The sequence below is a fragment of the Triticum aestivum genome, chromosome 5D (assembly GCF_018294505.1).
Source record: "Triticum aestivum cultivar Chinese Spring chromosome 5D, IWGSC CS RefSeq v2.1, whole genome shotgun sequence".
NCBI lineage: Eukaryota > Viridiplantae > Streptophyta > Magnoliopsida > Poales > Poaceae > Triticum > Triticum aestivum.
In genome coordinates this window covers 441,405,251-441,419,961 of record NC_057808.1, presented here as the reverse complement: position 1 = coordinate 441,419,961, position 14,711 = coordinate 441,405,251, and the positions used below count along the sequence as shown (strand labels likewise).

General features: G+C 45.2%; 1 pseudogene; it reads left to right on the top strand.

The window, feature by feature from the left end:
- The window catches only part of LOC123125392 (receptor-like serine/threonine-protein kinase SD1-8), a 32,327-nt pseudogene extending 31,940 nt beyond the window's left edge, over window positions 1–387 (top strand).
- Window positions 388–14,711: the final 14,324 nt, after the last annotated feature.

Here is a 14,711-nt window from a genome sequence, read left to right as displayed (position 1 = left end):
TTTCTTTCGAACAGTGGATTAAATACCCAAGCATTTTTTGCTGGATACATAAAATTAATGCTGATATGATGTTTTTGGTTGTTTCAGTCATGGAATATGTGGAAGGAAGCTAGGACCAGTGAGCTGCCGGACTCATCTATCTTAGATACTTCATCCGATGAAGTTCTACTTTGCGTCCATGTAGCACTCTTGTGTGTCCAGGAGAACCCTGATGATAGGCCGCTCATGTCGTCTGTTGTGTTTGTCCTAGAGAACGGGAGCAGCACACTTACTTCCCCCAATCGCCCCGCCTACTTTGCGAGGCAAAGTGCTGCAGTGAATCAAATTAGAACTGATATTCAGACATCCGTGAACAGTTTTACTCTTACTGAGATAGAAGGACGATGAAATCAATCTTTAGCTTTAGCTGTATCGAAATGCTCTCGAAGGAAACAATACATTAGATGAATCGAACACTATTGTAAGATGTATGGCTCAAAAAGTTAGAGATGACATTCTCTAAGAAAGAAAATAGGGATGTAACGTGTGTTGCCTAGTAGTCATTATCTTTGAGTAGTTCTCTATGCAGTTTTTTGTCTGCATAATATACTGCTCACTCTGTCCCATAACATAAGAGCGTTTCTGTCATTGGTATACCGTTAAAAACGCTCTTATATTATAGGACGGAGGGAGTACATGAAAAAGGAAGGACTCTGAAAGAAAAACACTAAGATGAAGGGACCTTTACATTGGATACAAGTTATTAGGTAGTAGTGTTCTTGTCCGCTCTTCTTGCAATGGTTTTGTGTTTACTTTGTAAGAGAAAGGCACTTGTAAGAAAAAGGGCACCATGGACGGACAGACTCAAGGTGTATCATCCTGTGTAAGCAAGACAAGCACGTTGACTGATTTGAATAGCATGAAATCTTAGGCAGATTTGTAGTCTAAAGTCTAAACTCTAAACTGCAAGTCATAAGAATGGTTCAGTCAGGTTCAGATGATTTCAAAACGAGAATGCAACAAAATGGTGAAGCTGTACATAGTCCACACTTCTCACTGTTGGATAAATCAGCAGTTTTTCCGATGAATATATATGAAAAACATTAGTAAGATCAACAACATAGTAGTACGCTAGCGCACGGCGCAGCGTCGGCCGGTAGATCTGGGGCGTGCATGTTTCATTCAACGAAGAGGTTCCAAGGTAACGAGAGACGGAGTGGCCCATGAACGGCTGAAATGGACAAGCAGATCGATCAAAATGTCCGGAAAAAAATCGGCTTCATCATGGGCAGCTTTCGCCCCGCACGCCCGCAGCTCAAGAAACAGAAGACAAGAAAAAACACCTCGCTCCGCACCCCACACGCCGTCTCCTCCGGCGGCTTCACAGTCAGTCACAGCCGTGCTGCCGTCCCACAACTTCCTCACCTCGCGGTCGCGGGCATCAGTAGAGGGCACGGCAGTCCTTGCGGGGCCTCCAGCGACACGGAGATCGGGGGAGGAGCAGCCTAGAAAGGAGGCCAAGGGAATGTATATGGTGAACCGCTTGACGCGTGAGGTTGGAAATTACTCTCCTTCAGTCTCATCGGCGGTGATTGCGTCCTCTCAGTATCTGCCGAAGGAGAGTAGTACCACACAGCAGCAGGGGACTATTTAGCCGCAAAGAGAAAAGAAGGAATCTGCAGAACGGACATTCAGAGATGGTAGTGCCTGTAGTTATCAATCAGTTGATCAATCAACAAGAGGAGAGTTGTGAATCCCCGAGCTGAAAGGACAAAGGGCCACGACCCAGATTTGAATCACCAAGCTGAAAGCACAAAGGGCCATGACGGAAGACATCGAGCCGAGCAGGGAATGAATCCCCACAGTGGCGGAAAGAAAATACTCCCTCTGTCTCAGAATAAGTGTCGGTGATTTAGTAGTACATAAGCATGCTAGAATGCCGCGGCTGGACAAAATTAGAGCGTGGCATTTAGTGAAACTAGATGACACCCCGCGTGTTGCTGCGGGAATACATGCTAAAAATAAAAGTGGTAATAATCACAAATGAACATTTCTTCAAATAGAGGTTCAAATAACAAAATATTCTTGAGGAAATCTATGTTTGGGGAAAAAAATGAAGCATGAAGCACAAGTATTGATATGCCTTAAAATCATGTTTAGTAGTAAAATACGGGTATCAAATGACAACACAAAAGGTAAACTGCCACAGATATCACGACCGGTTACGCTTTGTATTAAATATATGGATAAAACAATAATTTGCCAGGAAAAATATGGTACCAACAAATGGACATACTATACATAGATCAAACGTGGCTCCACACAAAACACAAACTATGATTAATTTAACACCTCCTTAGTAACACAAAAAGGGATGGGAAAAACACCATTTAGCATAACAACCTTCTATTCTTGATTCCTATTTTTCCCTGCATTATCAGACAAAAGGGAAGAATAAATACATGGTAAAGATAAGACTTTGGTGATTATACATAAATAAATTTGACAGCATAAGTACACAGGCCATAAGAATATATGTATCATATACAATAGGACAGAAGTTGAAAGGAAAATGTTACAAACTATACACGCAAACAGTCAAATAATTGTACTACTCGTATTACTATGGTAGGGAAAAGGTGCCAATATAATATGTATTGAGACAAAATAGCAACACTGTTGATCACATTAGCATGGAATGGTAGGGGCAATCAAAGCAGAATTGCCTGCGAATTTGATGGCGACGGATTGAAATAGAGGAAAACTCACACGCGCTCTGCAGTAACACAACATGGAGGCAGGATTTCAAGGACAAATCAAGATACATCTAAGTGCCTTGATGAACATGAAAATAAAAAAATAGCATTTCTAATACCCACTTAATTAATGTCAATCTTTACTGGACCAAAAACGGTGACAATCCATGGTACAGCCCCTGTAAAGAGAGAGAGAGGGATGGAGATGGGAAGAAGATGGTGGAGAGAAAGAGGTGAGGTGCCATTCACTGGGCTGTTCGCCTTCATCCGCTTCTTTTCCTTCTCGCTTCAGCATGTAGTACCAAGGACACATGGGGGCATGCAAATAAATAAAAATAAAGAGCATGAACTAATAGAGCCTGGTTCAAAAATTAGCTAACAAAATATTTGAAGGGCAACAGAAAGGCATGAACGACCAGATCCAGAAATACACTAAGAAAAGTTACCACTAATAAATAGTACTCGGCAGCATCAGGAAATGAAATCAATTCTTCTCCCCAAAATTTAGGTAATAAGAATAGCACAATAGGTACCAAGATTTGGAAGTAAATCACATAAATTCTCTAAGTAGAGATAATTTGGTGGAGGAGGCGCAACAAATAATTAAGGGAAGTAGTCTCGCAGAACGGCATAAGAAAGAGCGGCACCTTCTGGTTGCCTGCGACGGTGTTTTAGCAATCGATCTACACTGGAGTTCGCTGATGCTCGGCAATGCGGATGTGCTACAACTATCAAATCCACCATGGACGGATTGATCTGCGTTGACGGTGAATCAGCATACCTTACCCGATCCCACCTGTGGCTCCCTGCTGAAGTTACCAGATCAATTCAGCATACCTAAACCACTATTAAATCATATGAGTCATACCAAATTAGCTGGCGGGTTAAGCAAAAGTGCAAAATCCAAAGGCAGAAGGATCGGTAGCAGAGGCGTGGGCATCTTCACCCACATGTTCCTCTCCTAGTCTGAAAGGAAGACAACACGGGATTGTTGTACACCTAATCATACTGGATACAACAGGAACCAACCTCCATCAATTCCCAGCCAACATTGGAGTTAGCTTCGCCGGATCACAGAGAGTGGAAGACTGTTGGAATAAGCCACGGCGTGTGTGGTCGGGCTCGTCGGGCGCGTCGGGTGCGCGCGGGACGGGCGGGACACATTGGTGCCGTCGGGCTCGTCGGGCTTGTCGGACGCGTCGGTGACGCGCGGCACAGGCGGGACGTGCGGGACGCAGCAGCGTGGCATATGCGTGTATGTGTGTAGCGCGTGTGTGCGTGCGTGGCGTGTGTGTGGCGTAGTCGCCACGGTAGATAGGCTGGGTCGTGGCGATCTGTTGGAGTAGCCGCGCAGTGCGCGTCGTGCGCAAGCGCGTGCATGCAGATCGTGCATGCGGTTCAGTAGGAGTGGCCAACGCCCGTGCGTGAGTGCGCTTGGGATTTAAATCTCCTTGTACTGCTGCCTATGAGAAGTGTTGGGGCTCTGGGAAGAGTAACGGGGCTGTGAAGCCGGGTGAAACTCCAGTGTACTGTGTGCTCCTCCTTCTTCTATCTCCATCCATCCGTGTGAGAGAGCGGCAACAACAAAGACGACCACTAGTAGAAAAGAGGGCTTTGGTTCAGCCCGGGTCAGCCCATTAGTCCCGGTTCAGTCCAGAACCGGGACCAATGGGGGCACTGGTCCCGGTTCGTGAGGCCAGGAGCCTGCCGGGCCTCGTGGGGGCATTGGTCCCGGTTCGTCTGGCCCCTTTGGTCCCGGTTGGTGGGATGAACCGGAACCAATGGGCCTCGCTCCTGGCCCATCACCATTGGTCCCGGTTGGTGGCTTGAATTGGGACCACAGGCTGCCCTTTAGTCCCGGTTCATGCCATGAACCGGGACCAATGAGGTGCCTATATATACCCCTCGCCCGCGAGCAGAGCACTCCAGTGCTTTGTTTTTCTCTGGCCGGCGAGGGGAGGGCTTTGTGGTGCTCTAGCTCACCTCTTATGCACATGAGCCACACTAGTTAAGCTTTCTCCTCTCGAAGCTCGACCTCAAAGCTTCATTTTCCTCGAAATTTGTCTAGGTATCGCCGGCACCACCGTGGTGAGCTTCTTGTTCTTATATTCTTTCTGAAAGAAAAAAAATTCTTACTTTAGATAGATACTTGTGTAATTTTCTTACTATTGTATTGCTTGTTATTATATAGTGCGATGGTTTTGGTATCCGCCCCCATCGGCCCTCGTCCTGTCTATGATTCGGATGTGGTATATATTATCTTTATAACTATTGGTTCATTTATTGTTTATGAAAATTATGCCGACCAACGTGACATAGATTTTATTTATCTAGGAGGTATGTGAACCGGAAATTCCAACCGACCCTATTGTCGAGAGGTTAAATTTAGTTGAAGAAGAAAACAATTTTTTGAAGGAAAAAATAAAAAAAATTGAGAAGGAGAAGATGATATTGGAGTTGCATGTTGCGGATGTCGTCGATGATCACAAGATCAAGATGGATGCAATGCGCTTGAAGATTAGAAAGATTAGAAACTATGCCATTCATACCGAGGCTTGATATCATTATGCCGTTGGATCAATTGTTACCTTGGTTGCGATTATGATCGCATTTGTTTTCGCATTGAAATGTTTTACATAGTTTCAATGTATGGTTTAATTAAGTAGATGCTCTGGAGAGCTATATGTTGTTAGATGAGAACTATGTATGTACTTTGGTTTTAATGTGATGATGAACTTCTATTAATTTGGTCACTTAATTATCTATTCACGATGTTCTGTAATGGTTTTTGACACACTTAATTATATATAATGCACGCAGATGAACCGACAATGGATGTACGGTGACAGACACACCTCCGAGTACATTAAGGGCGTGCATGATTTTCTTGAAGTGGCTGAGGCAAACAAGCAAAATGGTTTTATGTGTTGTCCATGCCCTATATGTGGGAATACGAAGTCTTACTCTGACCGGAAATAGGGGTTATGATGGAAGACGACGAAGAAGAAGAGGACGATGACAAGTATGTGCCCCCTGAATACGGTGATGCTGCAACGGGGGAAGCTGCTGAAGATCAAGAGGAACCAGACGATGTGCCCAATGATGCTGCAAGGGGGGAAGCTGCTGAAGATCAAGAGGAACCAGTGCCCGATGATGATGATCTTCGCCGGGTCGATGGAAGGACGCAATGCGAAAGTCAAAAGGAGAAGCTGAAGTTTGATCGCATGTTAGAGGATCACAAAAAAGGGTTGTACCCCAATTGCGAAGATGGCAACACAAAGCTCGGTACCATACTGGAATTGCTGCAGTGGAAGGCAGAGAATGCTGTGCCTGACAAAGGATTTGAGAAGCTATTGAAAATATTGAAGAAGAAGCTTCCAAAGGATAACGAATTGCTCGACAGTACATACGCAACAAAGAAGGTCGTATGCCCTCTAGGATTGGAGGTGCAGAAGATACATGCATGCCCTAATGACTGCATCCTCTACCGCGGTGCGTACAAGGATCTGAACGCATGCCCGGTATGCGGTGCATTGCGGTATAAGATCAGACGAGATGACCCTGGTGATGTTGACGGCGAGCCCCCTAGGAAGAGGGTTCCTGCGAAGGTGATGTGGTATGCTCCTATAATACCACGGTTGAAACGTATGTTCAGAAACGAAGAGCATGCCAAGTTGATGCGATGGCACAGGGAGGACCGTAAGAAAGATGGGAAGTTGAGAGCACCCGCTGACAGGTCGCAGTGGAGAAAAATCGAGAGAAAGTACTGGGCTGAGTTTGCAGCTGACCTAAGGAACGTATGGTTTGGTTTAAGCGCGGATGGCAATAATCCTTTCGGGGAGCAGAGCAGCAATCACAGCACCTGGCCCGTGACTCTATGTATGTATAACCTTCCTCCTTGGATGTGCATGAAGCGGAAGTTCATTATGATGCCAGTTCTCATCCAAGGCCCTAAGCAACCCGGCAACGACATTGATGTGTACCTAAGGCCATTAGTTGAAGAACTTTTACAGTTGTGGAATGGAAACGGTGTACGTACGTGGGATGAGCACAAACAGGAGGAATTTAACCTGCACGCGTTTTTGTTTGTAACCATCAACGATTGGCCCGCTCTCAGTAACCTTTCAGGATAGACAAACAAGGGATACCACGCATGCACGCACTATTTAGATGACACTGAAAGTATATACCTGGACAGATGCAGGAAGAATGTGTACCTGGGCCATCGTCGGTTTCTTCCGACAAACCATCAATGTCGAAAGAAAGGCAAGCATTTCAAAGGCGAGGCAGATCACCGGAAGAAGCCCGCCATGCGTACCAGTGATCACGTACTTGCTATGGTCAATGATTTACACGTAATCTTTGGAAAGGGTCCCGGCGGACTAGCTGTTCCGAATGACGCTGAGGGACACGCACCCATGTGGAAGAAGAAATCTATATTTTGGGACCTACCCTACTGGAAAGACCTAGAGGTCCGCTCTTCAATCGACGTGATGCACGTGACGAAGAACCTTTGCGTGAACCTGCTAGGCTTCTTGGCGTGTATGGGAAGACAAAAGATACACCTGAGGCACGGGAGGACCTGCAACGTTGGCACGAAAAAGACGGCATGCCTCCGAAGCAGTATGAAGGTCCTGCCAGCTACGCTCTTACGAAAGAAGAGAAAGAAATCGTCTTTGAATGCCTGCGCAGTATGAAGGTCCCGACTGGCTTCTCGTCGAATATAAAGGGAATAACAAATATGCCAGAGAAAAAGTTCCAGAACCTAAAGTCTCATGACTGCCACGTGATTATGACGCATCTGCTTCCGGTTGCATTGAGGGGGCTTCTACCGGAAAACGTCCGATTAGCCATTGTGAAGCTATGTGCATTCCTCAATGCAATCTCTCAGAAGGTGATCGATGCAGAAATTATACCAAGGCTAAGGAGTGATGTGGCGCAATGTCTTGTCAGTTTCGAGCTGGTGTTGCCACCATCCTTCTTCAATATCATGACGCACGTCCTAGTTCATCTAGTCGACGAGATTGTCATTCTGGGGCCCGTATTTCTACACAATATGTTTCCCTTTGAGAGGTTCATGGGAGTCCTAAAGAAATATGTCCGTAACCGCGCTAGGCCAGAAGGAAGCATCTCCATGGGCCATCAAACAGAGGATGTCATTGGGTTTTGTGTTGACTTCATTCCTGGCCTTAAGAAGACAGGTCTCCCTAAATCGCGGTATGAGGGGAGACTGACTGGAAAAGGCACGCTAGGAGCGGACTCAATAATATGCAGGGACGTGCATTCTTGGTCTCAAGCACACTACACAGGTCTACAGAACTGTACCTTGGTGACCCCGTATGTCGATGAACACAAGAACAGTCTGCGCTCCAAACACCCGGAGCAGCGCGATGACTAGATTACATGTGAACACTTCAGGACTTTCAGCAGTTGGTTGGAAACATGTCTCAGAGGTGACAACACTGTTTGTGATGAGCTATACTCGTTGTCCAGGGGACCATCTTTGACTGTATTGACTTACAAAGGATACGAGATAAATGGGAATACATTTTACACGATCGCCCAAGATCAAAAGAGGACGAACCAAAACAACGGTGTCCGCTTTGATGCAGCAACCGAGAGGGGAAAGGACACATATTATGGTTACATAGTGGACATATGGGAACTTGACTACAGACATGATTTTAAGATCCCTTTGTTTAAGTGCAAATGGGTCAATCTGTCAGGAGGCGGGGTACAGGTAGACCCACAGTACGGAATGACAACAGTGGATCTGAAAAATCTTGGGTACACTGACGAACTGTTCGTCCTAGCCAATGATGTGGCACAGGTTATCTATGTGAAGGACATGTCTACCAAACCAAGAAAAAGAAAAGATAAGGAAGCGAATACATCATGCGATGATCCAAAGCGCCACATAGTTCTTTCAGGAAAAAGGGACATCGTGAGAGTGGAGGGCAAGAAAGACATGTCTGAAGATTATGAAAAGTTTCACGAAATTCCTCCCTTCAAAGTCAAGGCTGACCCAAGCATCCTGATAAACGATGAAGATTATCCATGGTTACGGCGCAGTAAGCAAATGACACCAGCGAAGAAAAAGTGAAGACTTTCTCCCGCAACTATTATGATGATACCATGCCAACTTTGTAACAGACGAGTATGATAACATTGTCCGTTTTGTACACGAAGTGCATCCAGTTTTTGCCGTAACCCTCTCAACTTTCTTGCACATGCTATGTGGATGAAATGATGATACCATGCCAACTTTCAACCTTTTCAGAGTTCATTTGAAATGCTTTTCAATTTCAAGGTCTTATAGCTCAAAATAATCAGTAAATGTATGAAAAATGGTGCATGAAAAATAACAAATAAAATAAATAAGTAATTAGAAACAAAATAATATAAACTTTAATAAAATATATAAGTACAAACTAAATAAAATAAACTTTAATAATATAAATAAAATTTATGAAACTAAAATTATCAAAGTATTTTCTGTTCAAAACATTATAAGCAACCTCTAGTATTATTGAAACTAAAATTATGTAAAATTGATGCAACTAAAATTATCGAAGTATTTTCTGTTCAAAATCATTGGAAGCAAATTTTTTTCATAAAGAACTTTAATAGCAAAACGAATTATCATAAAGTAAAATAAATAAGTAATTAGAAACAAAATAAAATAAAATAAATAAGTTTTTTGTTGTAAGTAGAAACAAAACAAAATAAATAAAGCAAAAAAGAAAACAAAAAAAAGGCAAAAAATAAAAAATATGCCACCTACTCGGCCACCACGGCCTGAATACGACTAGAAACCCATCAATGGCCAGGATTCAGGCCCGCAGAAGACCCAGTAAGCCCATCATGCATAGCAGTGACAATTAGGCCCGTAAGCCTGCAATGGAGAGGAGCTCGAGAGGGGAGCGACAGTGGGGCTTATAAACCACTGCGCGCCCCTCTCAACTAGCGTGGTGGGACTAAACATTTGACGCGGGCGCAGCAGCACAAGGCCTTTGGTCCCGGTTGGTGGCACCAACCGGGACTAAAGGGGTGCATTGGTACCGGTTGGTGCACTAACCGGTACCAATGCCCCCCCTTTAGTCCCGGTTGGTGCCACCAACCGGGACCAGTGGCCTTTGGTCCTGGTTGGTGGCACCAACCGGGACTAAAGGGTGTCTTTCGTCCCGGTTGGTGCTATGAACCGGGACCAAAGGCCTGGGTATATTAGTAGCACTTAGGAAAATTTGACGAACTCATCGCCAGTTGCCCCGACGACGCCGAGCTCATCGACGTCGCCAGGCTGCCCAGATCGACGCCGTCCGCTGCCCGCCGCCCAGACGCCGTCCGCGCGCCGCCCCGACGCCGTCCGCGCGCCGCCCCGACGCCATCCGCGCGCCCCCGTCGTCACCCCTACCCCGTCGCCGCCAGGCTGCCCCGACGCCGCCCGCCGCCCCCGCCGACGCCATCGTCGTCGCCGTCGCCGTCGCTGCGGGGAAGCACCACGCCGGCTCCCGCGACCCGTTCATCCCCGAGGCCGTTCGTTCGCCGCCGCACCGATTCCGGCCGGCGACCTCGACCCCTCCCCACGCTGTGAGCCCCTGCCTCCTCCCCTTTCCTTCTCATTGCCGTCCCCGCACGCCATCCGTAAGGGCGCGCCACCGCCAACCATCGTCGCCGTCGCCGACCACCGGCCTATTTTTCATTTTTTTGTTACGATGTATGTATGTATGTATGTTCATTGTATAATGCTCTGTATATGCTCATTTAAGAAAATGTTCATATGTAACATTTAATAAAAAAAGTAAATGTTTGTATGTTCATATGCAAAGAATTATTTTTGGATGAAATGAGATGAGATGAGATGTGTTTTGTGTTGGAGAAGAAAAGAGGAAGAAGTAAGAAGGAAGAAGAAGGAAAAGAGGGTCGAGGGGGGGGTCGATATACCCCCTCCCCGATAACATTTTTTTCCATGTATATATGCAAAAGTTACATTTTTAGAAAAGTTTTATATATCTAGCTAGGAAAGGAAGAAGAAGAAAAAGAATGAGAGGAAAAAGGAAAATAAGAAGAGGAAGAAAGGAGAGGAAAAGAGGAGAAATAAATAAGAAGAAGAAAAAAGAAAAAAAAGAAGAGGAGAAGAAGAAAGGAATAGAGGAGAAGAACAGAAAATAGAATATTCTTCAATCTTCTCCTCTATTAATATCTTCTTCTCCTCTTTTTATTTCTTCTTCGTCTTCTTATTTTTTATTGAATATGTCGTTGTCGATATACCCCGTGTCCCGATATCTTCAACACAGGGGGGGGGGGGGTTCGACCTACCCCCTCCCCGATAACATTATTTTCCCATGTATGTATGTCGTCTTTGTCGATATAACCCCGTCCCGGATAACTTCGACCGTGATAACTTATACCACGGGAGCACCCCCGGCCCTCTCGCTCGACCAAAACTCTCGTGGACACCCAAACCCTAGAAAAAAACGATGTCGGTCTCCTACTCCCTCCCACCGCGCCCCTACCCTTGAAGCGTTGCCGAGGCCACCCCAAACCCGGAATAAGCTAGGTCTACGTTTGCACTAATATATCCACTTGCTGTATTTTTTGTGTAATAATTGCCATGTGTAATATTTGCAGAAACAATGGAGCACGGACGAGACGAGGAAGCAGAAGAGGTGTTGGGGGACATAATCTTAGCCGGAGGTGATGTCTTGTCGTATCTTAACGACAGTGATGGTCTGGAAGAACAGGGTGAAGAAGCAGACTACGGTGACCGAAGTGACGAACTTCTTTGAAGGGGTGAAAGCAAAGAAACATCCACCTCCGGAGGAGAAGGTAGATCCGGTGAAAGCGAAGCGCACTCTGGATGCCCTGACAAAACCACCAAAGTCTTCGCCGAAAGGCAACTATGAGCGCATTATTGCAAAGACATTTGTCGAAGCGGAGCGGTCGGGAAGTACTGTCAGTGATCAAAGGTTAAAAGAACGACGAGCTGGGGAAAAAATTGCCCAGCTTGGCGAACAAGCGAACCAATCGTGCCCCCCCGCTCAAGGTGTCTAGCAACATCAACGCTAGTGCTCCGAGGATGGTGCCCGATTATAACAATCTTGGAGATTACCTGCCCGACGATGTACATTATGATTTCTTGGAGGTGGACGAACACAAATACCATTACGGGAAGCCTCTCGTCAAAGATGAAAGATCTCTAACAACGATGATGCGAAGATTACATGATTGGTACATTAAAACCCGTAGAGAGTCTGGGGGGAGGAATACTTTGACGCTGAGAGTTAAAGAGGAGCATGACCTCGTTGGAATTGAATTGTTGAATGTTCCATTTGAGGAGTTCTTCCAGTTTTTCAATCAAAATGCCCTCGATAAATCAACGATCACTTGCTACTGTCTGTAAGTAGTACTACTTCTGTCATTAAGTCTCTCTATATAGGTCAGCTCTTTCATTGCATGTATTTGTAATTATTTTCACTATATTATGCAGATTGAAGATTGCCGAATTAAAGAAAAGACAAATCGGTAATATTGGATTCATTAACACAAATCTCATAGCTGCAACTGAGGTTATATATCATGCCGAAAATACCAAGGCCAACTTGCTACGATCGTTGGTATTAAATCAAAACAAAGATATAATACTCTTTCCTTACAACTTTAAGTGAGTGTTACTGTCTTGTGCATATTCGGTTTCCCTTATTAGTCCAGGTTATAGTAATGTAATTGATGACTTATGCATGCGTGTGCAGCTTCCACTATATTCTCCTAGAGATTAAGCTTGAGTAGGGACTAGTAACCGTCTTAGACTCGAGACGAAAAGATCCACAGGACTATGCGGACATGACTCAAATGCTCGAGAAGTAAGTTAAATCGATCATTATCCACCATATCAGCAACTTTGTTCATTTCCTGATATCAAGTAATTGTTTTCTTTGTCTGGCAAGGTTTGGAGAAAATTCACCAAAAAAGCTCCGGGACTGCCGAAGAAGCTGCAATTTAGACACCCGAAAGTAAGTACTATAGTAGCATGTTCCGCGCATCTCCTAGTGATTCAAGCGCTAGTTTCATCAATACCATTTAGCATGCTTGCTTATCAGTTTGATTGACCTCTATTTTTTGTAAAGTGGTTGTGGCAGGAATCCGGGAATAATTACTGTAGATACTACGTTTGCGAGTCCATCCGCTACACGACCTGTGAGCAGGGCTACTCTGACGAACAATATGAAGTGCGTAAGCAATAATATTCACAATTTTATTTTACTACCATCATTTGTGTTGAGTTTCATTTATTCATATATATATATATGTATTGACCCCTTCTTCAAATTAGATCTTTCGGATGCGGGATGAACTCCTACCAGAAGATCGTATGCGAGCAATTCAAGAGGAATTGGCGGTATTCTTCCTTGACCACGTGATCGCTGAAAACGGAGAATACTATGTGGACCCTGTGTTCATATATAATTAGGAGATTATATTGTAAGAGATAATTATTGTATATATGTAGCCGGTAGTGTCGGATAGATATACGAGAACTTGTTATTCGACCAATCTCTCGGAGAAGGAGAGGTGGTCGATATCACTTCTCTCTGTATGCATATATATGTTCATGACGATCTTCTGTTTCCTTCATTTGCTTACTAGCTAGCGTGTCTAGTCCTCTCTATACGTATATAGTACGTAGCGTCGACCAAGCACGGAGATAAGAAATAACACTTCTCTCTATTAATTAGCTAGCTAACACAATATATGAAACACCTAAATTAACCCCCCAAAACCCACAACCCCCCTTTCAAAGAAAAAAAAACAAAAACCCCAGCCCCTGAAATGCTGACGCGTGGATGCCTATTGGTCCCGGTTAGTGCCACCAACCAAGACCAAAGGCCCTTTTGCCTGGGCTCGCCGCACCGGCCACGTGGAGGCTCATCTGTCCCGGTTCGTGTAAGAACCGGGACTAAAGGGCTAGGGCATTAGTAACGACTCTTTAGTCCCGGTTCAAAAACCGGGACAAAAGGCCCTTACCAACCGGGACAGATGACCATTTTTCTACTAATGGACCGCCGCCATCTGAATGACGCTACAGTGTGCCACACCGATTCCCAGTACCGATTTCTACTGGGAATGGAACTGCGGTCAGAAAGAGAGGGAAAGCAACACCACCGCCGCCATATCGACGACTCTCAAGGGCACCACATTGCTTCACACCGGGAACTGAAAGACAGTCAGAGAGAGCCCCAGATGCGTCGAAGACGGGAGGTCGTGCCAGAGGACCAGACCACACGGCAAGATCGCCTCTTTCGTTTCTAGCCGCCGCACTGTATCGTTGCCAAAGGGAAAAATTGGTCCTTTATATGGAGAGAGAGAGAGACGGTTGGGCTTTTTTTTACCAAGATGATCGGGCTTCTTTGTGAATCGAGAGCATTATTGGGCTTCGGTCCATCATTTAACTCGTGGGCAGGGAACTGGATCGATGTCCACACCTTCATCGGTGGAGGAAGGAAAACTGAAGCGGTATGGAACTGGATGGACTTTCCCACCTCTCTCGATGAAAACCATGCATAAAGAAGCGAAACTGAAGAAGATGAAGAAAGGTGTCGTGGATTGACTGCTGCAAACGGAATGAATGGTGGATAATTGATGACGTGGATTGATGCTGATTTTGCATGATAGCTGAGTTGGCATGTATGTATGACTTAAATCCATTGCTTAGTGGGACAATGAAGTGGACATCTTGCATGTTGAGAGAATTGGGTCCAACTTTTTAAGAATGTAAGATACAAGCATTTTACTAATGTGAATCTACAGCTTTTGGGCTTATTTTATGAAGCAAGCGTTAGGCAGAAAAGAGCCCACATGTCTGGCCCGGTCGGCGAATATGCAGATGTGAACTAGTCACCCAGCCGCGCCATGGTAGCGAGGAATGAACGCGGCAGACCAGATAGAGATGGAAGAGGAATGAACGCGGAGGAGGGA